This window comes from Chlamydotis macqueenii, chromosome 1, assembly GCF_036417535.1.
Source record: "Chlamydotis macqueenii isolate bChlMac1 chromosome 1, bChlMac1.mat, whole genome shotgun sequence".
Classification (NCBI taxonomy): Eukaryota; Metazoa; Chordata; class Aves; order Otidiformes; family Otididae; genus Chlamydotis; species Chlamydotis macqueenii.
In genome coordinates, this window is record NC_141556.1 from 196,305,872 (window position 1) to 196,321,120 (window position 15,249).

The 15,249-nt window shown below is 41.5% G+C and overlaps 1 protein-coding gene across 3 annotated transcripts in view; it reads left to right on the forward strand.

Moving 5' to 3' along the window:
- Positions 1 to 15,249, forward strand: part of ZDHHC20 (zDHHC palmitoyltransferase 20) — a 47,708-nt gene that overhangs the window by 411 nt on the left and 32,048 nt on the right. The window contains exon 1 of one of the 3 annotated variants that reach the window (XM_086739531.1): positions 1,979 to 2,051. The exons of 1 other annotated variant lie outside the window; for it this stretch is intronic. The gene's annotated coding sequence lies outside the window, so the exon portion shown is untranslated. Of the gene's footprint in view, positions 1 to 1,978; positions 2,052 to 4,440; positions 4,525 to 15,249 lie in introns of those variants that run through there. One more of the 3 variants, XM_086739532.1, reaches the window with a different exon arrangement.

Genomic DNA, 15,249 nt, shown 5'->3' on the forward strand with positions numbered 1-15,249 from the left:
GCGCGGGGCCGCAGGCGAGAACGGCGGGAACCCGCCCTCAGGCGCTTCATGGCGGCGGGGTCCCGGCCCCCGGGGTCGCCTGTGGAGAAGCGAGGGACGGGGCCGAGGAGGCCCAGGCGGGGGAGTCTGGGGCGCTTCTTCTGGGGACAAGGCCCTCAGGGAGGCGGTGAGGGGCAGGGAGGCGGTGAGGGGCAGAGCCCCACGGGGCTGCCGGAGCACATCTCCCTGTGAGAAGTTTCCCTTCTCTTTTTTTTCTGTTGCTAACCCGTCTTCCTGATGTATCACATAATTCCTTGACCACCTTATGGGTGTATTTATTTCCCCCCACCCTTTTAATTAAGAAACTCAGTGTCATTGAAGCGTAATGAGCCTGAAAACATCCCGCTTAAGCGGGCAGGATTTAGGGCTTAGGGGGGTTTTGTCAGGCTGCGTCAAGGCTTTCTGGACGAGGGTTCAGCGTTATGTAAAACCTGACTTGCAGACAGTGTCAGTCAGGATGATATGTGTGCCCTTTTCTGCCTTCAGGAGAAAACTTCAGATCTTCAGGAGACTTCAGGATGTTGGCTTTCTCCAGGCAGGGTAAAAGGAGCAGCGCGATGATGCGCAGTATTTGTCAGACTTGGTGAAACTTGGAAGCGGCGTAGGAAAACTAAAGAACATGTTAGGGAGCGTTTGGCATGTTTAAGTAAGGCAGCTGAAATTAAAAGAAGAAAAAAGAAAAGCAGAAGTATGAAGAACTATTTTAAGCTACAAATAGGTCTGCCTAGGACCTTGTACTTCTTGTTATTGGTGTAAAATATGTGCTTTGATGTCTGTAGCTAGAAATAAAAGGCTTGTGTATACTTTATATCTGAGCAAACTTGTAAAGACCCCCTTCCATTAGAAATAATGACTTATGTTTTTCTGCAGGACTTAGGTTTTTGCATAACTTTTTTGAATGCCCATGGTATTTTACAGCCTTTTGTGTAAGCTTGATGTATGTGGACTGGAAGATAAAACACAGGCAAAAAGTGGTTTGGACTTAAAACAGTAGAAATATAGCTGTAAAATAATATTTGTTGAGCTATTGCCTGATATGTTGACATGCGAGACTTGCAAATATGTCAGTGTATCCAAACTTGCCATGCTGTGATTTAGTAGTCTGTGAGTAAATAGCACTGGTTTTCTGGGAAAATCATGCTTAAAACTGTGAACACCTGGAACCAAATTTTAGGCAGTCTTTGATACTGGAGGTCTGGGGCATGGGTAGTTGCTACAGTACTTCTGAGAGGGGTTGTCTGAGGTTATAGACTCACACGTTACAGATGAAGCTTTTCTCTACCCATTGCAGTTTCACTGAAATGGCAAAAGGCAGATTATGGCTATGCGTTTCTTCTCTTAAGCAAAGAACAAAGACTCAGAGATTAAGAGACTTGCCCAGGTTGCACATGTAGTCTCTGACTGAATTGGGAACAGAACCTTGACCTCCCAAGGTCCAGCTCTGTATTTTGATCGCAGGGCAAGTCAGGGCCTCGGTGCTGTGGATAATTTCTCCTTCACAGGCATAGAGAGCCCTGCAGAGTTCATTTGTGTGAAAATTACTGAAAGGGTTGGCTCCTGTTTATGCGAGAACTTTTCCATCTATAAATCCGGTTTCTAGATGTCTGGCACTTTTTGCTCACAAGTAAGCTTTATTCTTGACGTTTGCATGTAGACTATAAAGAAAAAGTGGTCATTTAATTAGAAAATTACATACTGGTTTTTTATTGCTGTCGCTGAATTTTACAGTTGTTACCTGTCTGAATCATACTTGGTGAGCAAGGAATTTATTTTTCTGTGAGTATTTTCGGTTATGGGTTTTGATTTGGGAGTTTTGTTTGTTTATTTGTTTGGTTTTAGCCTGTTGGATCTTGGATAAAAGGTCATTTAATCAAGGGAGAGGAAAGGGGGTTTGTGTTTGGGGTTTTTCTTTCCTTTGTGTGCCTTTTTTTTTTTTTTTTTTACACTGCAGTTGAGCTCAAACCATCATGGCAAGGATTTATAGAGAAATACAGGATTTTCTGTTTCTCTTGGTAGGTATGGTTACTTTCCCTCGGTGCTCCTTATATTTTATTCTGGTTGAGAGCTACTGCACTGTGTACTATGAAAAAGAGCAAGGACGTGCCTTTAGCGCACTGCTAATGAATAAGGTGATACTGGTCTCTGCAGATGTTCACATACGGCGGGTGCAGAAGCAGAGCTTATGGCTTGTTGCACTTCTGTGTCTTTGGCAAAGGGCACAATATGCAGCTGATACATGCCTGGGTAAAGGAAGGACAGATGGGGGAAGGGAAGCTTTAGAAAAGGGGAAACAAAAGAGAAAATTGCTAGTGAATACTGAGAGTAAAAGAGAAATTGAAACCTTGCAGACACCAGTGTTTTTTTAAAAGGTTATTCTTAAAGATTAGACAACTGCTAAGATGTGAAGCTAACAAGGAAACAAGATGAGAGAAAGCTTTCATTTCCCCAACTAGTTCTTCTTCCTGGTTTTTTTTTCCTCCTTGTTGTCCCTGCTCATGTGTTAAAGGTTAAACATATATATTCAGTTAGTAGACCAAGTGAGAAGCCAAGCTTAATGTAGTATCATAAAATATTCCTAATAATCAAAATAGAACATGGTAACGTTGGGGCTGCTTCTTTCATCACGTTACCCTTTTGCTTTCAGTTTTGCTTCTGTGTGCTGCTTGCTCCACCCTCCTCTGCTGGGATGCTCACATATTGCTCAATGTCTTGCTTTTGGTGTCTGATGGACTCGGTCTTACTCTGTAATCCACTGCTAGCATGTATTTACCTGGTTATGCCTCCTCTATAACCCTAAATTATGTTGCTTACATACTGGCTGTGAACACTGAGGAGGACTGGTGTGGATGAGATGAAAGGAGATTCATGAGCTAGTCTGTTGTTTTCCTCCCGTGGAAACTGCCAGCATCATTGTGTCTCTCTGAAGCATTGCTGTTGTGTGCTGGTGAACACTGGGTTATTTAGACCACTCTTGCTGTGTATTTGTGATCTGTCAGGTAAATTAGCTATTAAACTAATTGGAAAGGTGAAAATACCATTTCTCACCAAATGCGTAGAAGTTGAGGGAATGTCAGCAGAGGAAAAAAACTGTGAGCACGTGTAACTGAAGGAACTGCAAAAGACTCAAGGCAACATCTCATTCAGATTTTTTAAAAATGTTTTAAAGTAGAAAAACATGATTGAGCACTTTCTTACTAGATTATTTCTTCTTCTCACACATAACTTGCCCAGAGCTCTGTTTGCAAGAGAGCACACCTAGGAATACATGAGGGGTACTGTAAGATAGGTTTTCATTAGTTTAAAAACATTTCATGTGTTCTCTGTTATTATCAAAGCATGTTTTGCTTTTAACATTGCTTTTATAAACAGTGGCTGTAAGATGCTGTTTGTGAATTGAACTGATTGTGTCTGCTTACCACATCCCTCGGAAGCTCGGAAAGAGTGGAGGAGTTCTCTTGTGGTTTGTCTTCACTTATGGCTGACTTGTATCTTATTAGCTATCCAAAACGCTTTGTAGGTGATGGGCTGTAATACCGCCTGGCTGGAGGATGATCAGAAGACACTGTTTTGACGCACGTAGTAGGAGTTGGTGGGTGAAGCCAGCCTGTTTCCTACAGACAACCCTTTTGCTAAAATGCTAGCAGAATTTGGTAGTGCAGTCTGCACTGAGAAAAAGAGAAGTTAAATTTGGCCAACTTGTCTGCAGATTGTAACTGTGTATTGGCTGGTTTTAATTAAAAAAAAAAAACCTAAAAATCTTGTTCAAGTTAGGGTTTTACTTCTATAGCAAGAACTGTATCTTCTGAAAAGTGCAGTCCTGGCTCCTCATCTCAGCCGAGTGTTGTAAGGAGAATGGTTTGGTTTATGGATTTACTAGTCTTGTAAGCGTATGAATGTTTTCATGCCTCAAACTCCACAAAGTATGGAAATATGTGATTTTGAAAGCCACAGGAGTATCTGGTTGTGTGGTTTTTTCCTAGCATCTACTTGCAGAAAGGTTTACTTTTTTTAATACAGTGTAATGTCTAATGTGTCTAAAATCCTGGCAAGCAAAGCAGTTTGTAATTTAGAATACATAACTTTATGTTAAATGTCACAAATTGAACCCCTTATTGTTCCAGGAGACTGCAGTAGCTCTTGTTAGTAGGGAGATAGCTCTGATTTCCCCAAAGCACAGTCCACGTGAGAAGCACATGGTGATCTGTTGTAATGCTCCTATTTGAAGAGTCTGTTGCATAAACAGAGAGAAGGTAATTCCATCTGCCTCCTCCAGAAAAATATCTGTACTAAAAATGCTAATGCAGTAGCTATCAAGCAATGGCAAGGTGATATTAACAGCAGTGTGCCAGTAACTTCTGATTTCCAACTATAGAAAAAGCTGAAGTAGCAGCACTGAAGTACAACATTTGCATGTTAAGCATGCAAAAAGCATTTCCGTAGGAAAAGAGGGTTACTGTTAAAGAAAAGGAACAGCAAAATAAACAGGTTAGATCATTAGTTAACTATGTTTATGTGCCTCTCATGAATTTGGATGCACTTAGTTGTGTTGTAGTGTCTTGGCTCAAGCATGCATATTACCATCTTAAATGATAACTTTTTCTGTTATTATAAATAAATAGAATTCCTGTCCAGGAGCTCAGACTAGATACAAATGTATTGGAAAACTAGACACTCAGCTTCAGTGGAAAGATTATCTATCTTCTTATATGGTGCCTTGCACTGTATTGGTCGTATTAGTTTATAAGAAGGAGTGGGCACGTGCCCTTTATATGGCATGAAATCTGCTCTCTTGGCAGCCCTCTAATGAAAAAAAAAAATTGTTCCAAGAGCAATGGAACTAGTCAGCCTGGTTTCTTGGGGAGTTGTCTTGTGTCTGCTCTTCCTACTCTTCTGCCAGCAGGACTCCATCCCTCTTCTCCCTCCCAGCCCTCCATCTGCAGTGCCTGCCCCAGCGTCAGCAGCCCTCTGTCGTCAGTCTTCCCCTGTCCCCAGTCTGCTAAACTGTTCCTGACAGCTCTGCAGTAGTTGGCACCTTGCCTTGATCCCTTTACCATTTGGTCAAAAAGAAGTGTGTTGTGGTGGCCAGTTTGGTGTTGCTTAGCTTGCGAGGGGGCCTGGCAGAAAATGAGCTCAGAGCAGCTATTTCCTATCAGGGAGCGTGGGCTTCTCTCTTCTACCCATGCAACAGCTTTGGTGGAACTTACCGGCACATACTTAGTGTGAGACCTTCAAAACTGGCTGCAACTGGTCCATGGACAGAATGGCTTTGGAGTAGGGGAGGGAAGGGGCTTAGGGAAGGCAGGGAGCAGAGTATCGGAGCCAAAGCAGGAACTGTGCTTGTGGTATTACTCCTTTGTTGTAGCTGTGATCACTCGTCGCTGCAGCACTTCATGATCACCTTTTAGATATGGACTATAAAGCTGCTTTTTTTTTCTTGATTTGAAAAGACTTGGATAGTATGAATATTTCAGATTATGAAAAATAACTTCTCTCAATTTTTTTCTACTCTCAAATTTTTCCCTAGTAACAACAGTAGGAGCTTTCTGTATGCCTTTAGAGCTGAACTGTGAACTAAAAAGTCACTTTCATTTTTAATCAGGGGTTTTACATTACTTCGTCACTTACTAGTCTCCCAGTTTTCCAACAAGAGGCTTTGTATAAAAGGACTGGAATTTCAAGTGTATATTTTCAGTAGACATTACTTTGAGGTCATTGCCCCTATGCATACTGTAAACTTCAGGTTCTGCTGTCTATTGAAACTTGACTCATTAAAACTTTGTTCTCTTGCAGCTCGTATTTTTATGAGTTAAGGTAGACACGCTTTCCATAGGCACAGAATTTACGATGTTACAAAGGTGGATATCTGAGCTGAGTTCTTCTACAGCTGCGGCAGGTGAAACACTTGGATGGCACTGTACCTGCTTTTCCTTTTGGAACTTGAGACTGCCTGTGATGGAAAATGGGAGTGGGAGAAATACTAGTTATCTGTATAAAATTGTGCCTGTAAATGCTGAGGGTTCACGGCATTCATTTTTCTCCCATTCAACACGTCAGTGCTTATCCAGCTCTTTTTGTTCAAGTTTCCTACAACTGCTAAGAGTTTGTGCTGGTTTAACATGACTTTCCTTACAAGTGTGAAACTGGAGGTTCCCAAGTTTCCTGAAACAGCTTTTATGGAGTTTTCAACTTAGTCATGAACTCCTCCCCACCCGGTGCATATTCTTCCTGTAACAGGACAAGAGTATCCATTTTTTTCTCTCATTAGTGTGTATGAAACTTCATAGAAACATTTGAGAAGTAACCACAGGCCACTTTTCTGTGTGAGCTGAGTCTTCTCCACCAAGGCGAACCAGGTATAAAAGGGATCATGAGACCACAACGAATAAACTTATAATATATAGCCACAAATACATAGCCACTTCCCCAGTATTACCTCCTTCTGCTGTCACTATATTGTTTTCTGTGGGATGTGCTTAACTCCTCCTGTTCTGGGTCAAGAAAAACCCCCCAGACCTTCCCCCCTCTTCTACTCCCACCCCCCCTTCCCAATCTTCCGAGCAGTGCCTCCTACATAACCTTTGACTGTCTTCTCCTATCTGTGCTAAAAATTAAGTTCCTCCTCTGCAGCATTTCAAGCCTCTGCTTTTCCTTTTTTTCGAAAAGACCAAATGGCTCATCCATTCCTTATTCATGTTCCCTTTTGACTATTAAAATTGTCTTACAAGACTGTTAAAGAGAACTGGATCGCAAGAACAGCGTGCTTTGCCTTTGCAGTTTCTGCAGCGCTCTCTCTGATGCTATATATGGTGCAGCATTGTCTTAAATGTGAAGCTCAGAACCATTTTAATCACATGATTTACAAAGAGATGGAGTGAGGGGTTTATGCAGGGGTTTTTTTGTTTGTGCTATTTCTGTTTTGCATGCTGATGTGTGTTTGTCTCCAGAGTGGGGAATTCTTATGCATCTCTTGTGAAGCACTGAGCAATGAGATGGGTTTGGTTTTTTTGTTTTGTTTTGGTTTTTTTCCCTATTTAGGACAAAAAATTTTGGAGATGAAAGTAATAACTCGTCTGGAATTAGACAAGCTGCTGCTGCAGGGAGAATGAACCAAAATTTTTAGATTTAATCTAAGTAACCTTGAGAGGAACAGACATTTGTTTGAAGGGACCTAAATAGTTATTTTATAAGCTGGTTTGCAGTTGTCTGTGGTAGACTTAAACTTTATGTTAAGTGCCTCGGCTACTGCCTTGTCACAGTGTGAGTGCAGAGAGCCTGTTATTGTACTGTTCTTCTTGACAAATAATCACTGCTTTTAGGTTTGTCAAGTTTGGATTAAAAAACAGAGAAGTGAAATGTATTTCCATAATGCTGGGATTGATGGTACCTGAAGGCTTTCGCATCTCTGAGTTTGTGACATGCAGATCTACCCGAATATTGCAAAGGAGCCCAAAAGAGCGCAATTTGGTTTCTGTTGTTTTGAAAAATCCTGTGTAACTAACATGTAGATTTTTTTTTTTTTTTTTTACAGTATCTGTAAAAGGATACAAGTTGTTCATAGGATTTTTGTGGCGATGTTTTGTGTGTGCATATTTTTATCAGTTTAATCTACTGCTCCTCAGGCTTCATGTTGTGGTTTGGTTTTTTTAAAATAATTATGTATTTTTCAAAGCTTGAGTTCAGCCTAGTAATTGCATACAGATATCTTACTTGCTGTGTTCTGGGTAGATGCCTGCTGAGATAAAGCTAAAGCAGCAACTGGTGCATAGGGTAGTCTTGAACTTTTTAAATAATTCATAATTTAGACAAATTATGACTTTATACAAAGGGAAGTATAAAGACCACTAAGCACTAGATTCAGTCATTTTCTCTCTTGTGTGGCTTTTTTCTGTTGACATTCTCAAACTTGTAAAGATCCTATGTTTCTCCCTACTTCTTACACTTGCAGAGCCACTTGGAAAATCCTACTGCCAAGGAGCTGTTAGGAGTGGAAATAGGAATCTGTGAGCAGAAACGACGGTCTGGGAGAGCTGTTAGGCACATACAGGGCATCAGGAGCCATGCTGCCGTGCCTCAGCTGCCTGGTGTTGTGATAGTCTCGTTTCCTACTACGTGACAGTGCTCTCCACTTGCTGCACAGCTACTCTGGAGTCTTTAGGCAAGTGGCTGCACCTCCTGATTCCATCCCAGTTTGTTTCTGTGTAGCTTCTCAGGATGCCACAGGTTTAAGGGTCTAGGTCACCTTGCACTTAGTCGTAGATGTTTAGAAGTAATCACTTTCTTGATCTAACTTTTCATAACTCCATATGCTTCCTGACTTATGTGTTAAACCAGGGCCAGTGGTTTCTTGTTCTTCATAAACATTATTTCCCACCAGCGTACCACACTCCAGAACTTCAACTGCAAATGGTGATACTCTTGCAACTGTCTTACGATACGTGATATCCTAGGAAGATGGCAGCAAAAGTTAATTCTCTTAGTAGGTGTCATGCATGCATCAAACTCTACTTGTTTCTTGCTAGGCAGTTTGCCAGTCCTGCTATGTTACATCCAGTGCTTTGCCATGGGAGCCCTGATGGATCTCTGAGGTGTAATAGACAGCACTGTTTCTTCCCTTGGCACATGTTGCATTAGGATTTGTAGTATTTCATTTGAGCTTTTTACAGACTCCTGAGTTAACGCTTTCCAGTAGTACATGGTGAACTGTCAGCAGGCAGGTGAGCTCTGAGGATTTGATTTATTTATTTATTGGAAGCAATATTTACTGAATGAGTGCCATATGGATGATAGGCCATGCTCTTTTGTGTGCTCACCTCTCTGTTTACTCTGCAGTACTTTCTAAGTTTTAGTGTAGATGTAGTGTTTTAGTGTAGATCCCTTTGCAGTCGCTCTGGTAGTCTTTGTGCTGTCACTTTTTCATGTTCATAAGTGAACTGGTAGTTAAATGAGACCTCGTGCAACAGAACATGTCCTCCTGATCTTGTTCTCTAGCCAAACTTTCTGTCCTGTTATCCCTGATATTTTTTCCCCTTTGCAGCACCTGGATCTTTTGTTATGTTCTGAGGGAGTGGCTGGTTATTTCTTCCTTTTTGCAAAGAAACTAGAGGAAGTAGCTTCAGCTACAGTCAAGATGTGTCCCGAGATGTTTCAGTCCAAGTAAGGTTTAATGAGTAGCTTTTTGTTCTGCAGGAAGAACAAGTAGAAAAGCGTCCAGCATCAAAAGACAGCAGCATTTGTTATCAACCAGCTTGATGAGCCATATGTGGACAGATTCTCTAAATCACCATGAAAAGTCTTTGAACCTTTATTTATTCCATAAATATTTTAATAATAAAAATAATAAAATATTAAATATTTATTAATATTTACAAGTCCAGTATGTTGAAGATGCGAGTTCCTCACCATTAAACTTTCCCACAACTAACAGACATGTTTTTAAATGGCATGTTTTTCAAAACAAAATGTCCTTAAAGGGCTCTATTCAAAAGCTTGGCTTATTAATATCTTGATGGGAGTTCATGTCAGTTACATTACTGGCTGCTGTGTTGTTAAAGTGTTGCTGGCAGAAAATTAGCTCTTCATCATAGGTAGTTCCATATTAAATCTCAGGTGGCAAATACCAATCAAACCTGACCAACATTACAAAAAAAAAAAAAAAACCAACAAAAAACCTTAAAACTTTGAGGAATCCAGTGACCTAAGGCATAAGAGGAGGTCAACTTGCTGGGCAGTTTGACTTGCTCCATTACCCGATGACCTTTGCAGCAGCGAAATTCTTCTCTCAGAAAACAGAGCGCCTAATACTTTGTATTGGAATTTACTAGGAGATTTTTATCCATGGAGTTTTGCAAGGAGATTTTATCCTAATATTTGAGGAAATGCTTGTTGCAAGCAGGGCCAGTAAACAAGTAAAGAGACAACTGATCTTGGAAGAGTCCCAAGCCAGATGCAAAGAAGGGTGCCTGATTAACGAAGTGGATCCCTACCGCCGGCTTCCAGTTCTCACCACTGCGCGATGGTTCACGTCTGCAGGTCACTGCAGCTCTGCCTGGAATGTTTGTTCCCCAGCAGCTGACACCTCTGCTCTCCTGCCATCATACCTCAGAGCTGTGTGGAATAGCTAAATAAAGACGGTCACTCTATTTTCATCTGTCTAGAGTAGAAGTAAATGGATTTAGTAGTAGTGTCCTGAGCCATAAGACACTCAGCTTTGAGTGACCTTAATATTCAAGGCAGGTATTGACTGGCAGTCACAACTGCAAATTCATGAAGACTGTCCTTTTTTTCAAAAAGAAATGGTAACTCCTTAATTACCTGAAAAATTGTTACGAGAATGAATTGTATGTTGTTGGGTTTGGTTGGGTGAGTTTTTTTGTTTTGGGTTTTTACTTTAAATATACTGATAGCTTCTCATATTACCTGCAGAATACCTAATCTTGTGCAGGGTGTATAAAACCACTCGGTCCGACATAGATAGCAGCATTCTGTCAACACCAGCTGATTATCCTGTTTGTCTCTCCTATCTCTTGCAAGTATCCTAGTAGCGTCTTAACTACAGAACCACTGGAGTTACTCTCCTAACACAAAGCCCTTTCACATATCCTGATACTTGAGTGTAATGTTACTCTGAGCTTGACCTGGCCAGCCTGAGTGTACATACCCCTCCTTCAAATGTAAATGTGATTAATTAGCAGTGTGGACAAAAGCTAGCTCCATTCAGATGCTTCTGAGTTTCCATGCCTTTCTGCCGATTCTGTTTTTTCTTATTCCCTAATGTGCCAGAGGGAGCACAGCTCACTGACTCATGCAAGCAAGAGCTCTCTTTGTCTTTCAAGAAGAAATCAGGCTTTCTTTTGGCTATGTCTGATAGCTTACAGGCAATATTGGAAACAATTTATGTGTGGCACTTCCAAACTACTGAGCAATAAAGCTGTTACTATTATGATAAAGTAGAATTTTTGTGAAAGAACTGAATGAAGAAAGTCCACCAATAATTGGAGCAAGCAGCTAGGAAAGCATGTAGAAGTAATGTCAGGGTTTAAAATCCATCAAAATGCAAATAGAATGAGCAGTGGCAATGGTGATTAAATAGGTGAAGAAAATCAAGTTACATTACGTTTCTTTGGGCCATTATAGTAAATTGAAAGTGAATAGTGCTTCTCAGGGAATAGGGCTTTTCAGGGACAACAGACCTGGTACATTGCTGCAGCTGAATGCTAACTTTATATGCAGAAAAAGCCTTTTATTATTTGGGCTGATATATTGAGGTTCTTACTGTGAACACAGGTGTGAGACTATGAGGTTAAGATCTAGCAACACTTCCTCTTGTGTGCTCACCAAGTGTAACTCCTGGTTTTGAAAACATTTAAATGTGCAGGTCACATTTAAAATGTGACCATTAGGAGACCTTTGGCATCACTTTTAATAATATTTTGTAGAGGCAGAGATAAGGAGTCATCTGTAGGATTTTGTGGATTCCAGAAGTCAGCTGCCTTCATAGCTGTGTTTTTGAACCGTGGAAGTGGTAGCACAGAACTTTCTGTTCCCAGAATGTACTGCAGAAATCTTTTCAGTTGTCATAGCTTAATTCATTGCTAAATGTAACTCAGTACCCAAGGAGTATCTTGCATTGATTATGCTAATTTCTGCTGTAGCCCTGTTTGTATTTATGCATGTACTCTCCACATTGAGGCTGCAAAAACCTTGGCTAAATAAAAAACTTCTTTATTATTGTGATGAGATATTTTCTGGGCAGCAAGCCTCTGGCTACTCTAAATTACTTGTTATAGTGAAAGAATTGTGTTAATACTGTTTTAGCCATACAACAAATCATAACAATGGCTGGTAAATAATAAAAAAGGTCTACAGTGCAGCTTGAACTGCCTTATTTGAAATACTAATTCATTTTACCTGTTCCTGTGATAATGCTGCTTTGAATGCTGCAGCAGTGGGCATGGCGATCACGAAGACAGGAACAGAGCATCCCCCTTGCAGCAGTGTCTCTCTTCCATGGCTGCATTTCTTCCTCCTTTCTCCTCCCATCCCAGACTTCTCTCCCCCCGCCCCACTCCCTGCAGTGCCTTTGAAGGCATCATCTTGTGATCACTTAAAGTAGCAAAGTAGCTCAACTCCAGTGATGTTTCTGTGCAGTGTGTGTGAGGAGTTTGGGCTCTAGCTCCTGTGTCTGTGGAGACAGCTGCACTGCTTTAAGACATCGGTGGCTCTGGCAGGGTTTCTTTTTCCTCTCATGACTGACTGCGCGTAACCCAGGACAGTGAGAGGCCGGGCCGTCCACTGCTGTTCGCCCTTCGTCACTGCAATTCCCTGCTGTTTGTGGTCACTCAAATTTGTCTTCGTTGGTAGCTCAAACCTGATCTGAAGTGTCTGGGAAGGCAACGGCTCTGCTTGCTTTTGCTATGTTTGTCTGCCGTAGGGGAGTGGGTCGGTGGATAAGAGAGAACTTCATACACCCCTGCAGCAAGGGTTGTCTGCCACAGGTTGTGCCTCTGAGACAAGCCTGGTGTTAGACCTGGGCAGTGGTGCACCCACACTGCAGACCAGCTCGGGGCAGAGCGACAGCTGCGGCACACGGTGTGGCAATGCATGCTTCTTTAGGCCAGCGCAGCACGAAGGCCTGCAGAGCCTTCTCTCCTGCCTCGCTCTTCAATAGAACGTTATTTTCCAAATTACTTAGTAGTGCATGAGGGGAAACGTGTCCTATTCCTGGAGATGTGGAGTAAAAAAATACATCAATCTAGCACCGTATGAAGATAAAACAATTCTAGATTCATATGACTCAAATTTCTGCAGAGGACGTTCATTCCAGCTGGTGGCAAGTCATGTGTGCAATTCCTAGGCCTCCATAGCCTTTCAGCAGGGACCTGGCAGCACCTTCCTGCATTGGCTTTTGGCTACGTGATGCTATCAACTCAGTAGTCTTGAGTCATTTGTCTAAAAACAACTCCCTGCTGCTTAGGGAGGAAAGCACCTAGTGGGTGCCTGCCAGTCAGGAAATAAGAAATAGCTCAGTGTGGAAAGGTCACGGAATTACAGCTTTTAGAGAACAGTGGAGAGGTGCTAAGGTCTTCATGCTCTGGCGCTGCCCTGTGAGAGAAATCAAACAAGTATTTGCTCGAGGAAATTCACTCATTGTCCCGTTTGTATCAGTAAGTAATGTTTCTGCCATCTTCTTGTGAGTGATTGAAGTCTGCATTTGCAAATGGGAATTACGTTACTATAAATCTAAGTTATACTTTCAATTAAATGCCATTCTCTGAACAACTGAAAGATTTGGTATAATGTCAGTGGAGCTTCCCTTTGCAGATAGGGTAGTAGTGCCTGTGGGGAGTTTCTGTTGAGTTTCGGTACTGATAACTTCTGGAAATACATATATGTGTGTGTATGCATGTATGTATGTAAATTTTTTTAACCCTTTTCCTTAAAAACTGAGAGAAGTTAAGGCAGTACATCTGGTGAAGGGATGCAATTGCACATTTATCACTCCTTCTTCCCACCCATAAGGAATGTCAGCCAAAATGTGAATGTTACTCTTGAAATTCGTGGAAAGGCTGTAATACTTGAAGTATGACTCCTGCTAGGGGCCATTGTGGAAGGGGTCGGGGAAATAAACATAGCACATGAGTAACAAGATCAGTTATTTTCATTTTCTATACTTCTACATTAGTTACAGTTGAATTTCTTCTTCTGCAAGTAGTGTATCTGGCTTTGATTGGAATATGCCTTTTAGGGGAGTACGGAGATGTGGTGTGTGGGTTTTGTAGAATGGTGGGCTGTTTTTCTTCCAAGGTTGAAGGCAAATGTGTCTTCTTTTAGTCTGTCTCTTGCAAGGTCTTCGCAGATCATCCCCCTCTTTGCCTCAGAATAGAGATTTGGGTTTTTTCCTGTTATGCAGTGATTTGGAGTGTGCTCAAACACTTCATAGGAATCCTGAAAATAAGCATGAAACTGAAAGCAAACCAGCTCCCTAAACATACTTGTTCTTCCAACATGTTCTGGGAGGTTTCCTTAAGGCAGCTTTCAAAATTCTGCAAAGTTTTCTGAAAGTTGCAGCTCTGTCAGTTTGTACTCCAAGAAGAATGTTTCCAAGAAATGACATTTTCCCTCCAGTCTCATTTGTTTTACTACTAATGATGTCCCCATATCTGCAGGATTGTTTCCTGTCATAATCTGTAGGCTTCCGCCTCTTTAATTCTTGTGACATAGGTGAGATGAAAGATAACTGATGACAATGTAAGGAAGAGTATCCAGACAGAGGTATAACAAATAACTGAGGTCACGAAAGAAAAAGTGTCTTTGCTGCCAGGGGTGATGCTATGTACCTAAATCAAAACTACGACAACTTTTTCCTTTGTTAACGTCAAACCTGAAATTTTTGCTTGTCCTCTAAGGTGACCAAATTAAAAAGTACACTTGAATCCAGACTAATAAAAGGCTGTATCATGTATTTTGGAGGTAGTATTCTGTAGGAAATGAAACCGCATGCTTAGTTTTGTGTGCTTCATATTGCAGTGACCCCAAAGCATTGGCGGGTCCAATGTATACGCTGCCCAGTGGTGCAGGCCCAGCTAGGGGAGCATATTCATCCCGTACGTCCCTGGACAAGATGCAGCAGCATGAAGTTCAGTGTAGGCCCATTTACTTCTCTTCACAGGCAGGCTCTGCTGAGCTCCTTTCTTAGGCCAGTTTTGGAAACCCTGACGTAGCCAAGGTAAAGCTCTGTACTGCAGTCGCACAGACAGGATTAGTTCACACTTTCTCGGTGCTCTAACGCTAAGACGCTGAATCCTTTGAAATTATGAGGCTATTATAGAAACTCACTGTGTCCGTGAGCATGTGAGTGCCTGCTTCTGAGCTCTCTGCAATCAACTGAACTGCAGCTTTCACTGTCTAGTCATTTTTTATCCTTTCCTAGCAACATCTTGCTAGAACTTTGTAAGTCTCCACAAGAAACCAGAAACTTAATATTTAAGAAGCCAATCCTAAGAATATTTTTGCTCATTTTTCCTTCTGTGGCTGACTGATAGGCTGATATGGGGATGTATTTTAAAATCCTCAAAAGAACAGCTGTTTTTTACAATTGCTTACGTTTCTAAAATATGGACAGGTTTGTGTTGACTGTAGTGGAGAAGGCACTAACTTGTGCTGATGCATCTAATCTAGTGTATAGTGCTGTTACATCCTGAGGTTAACATA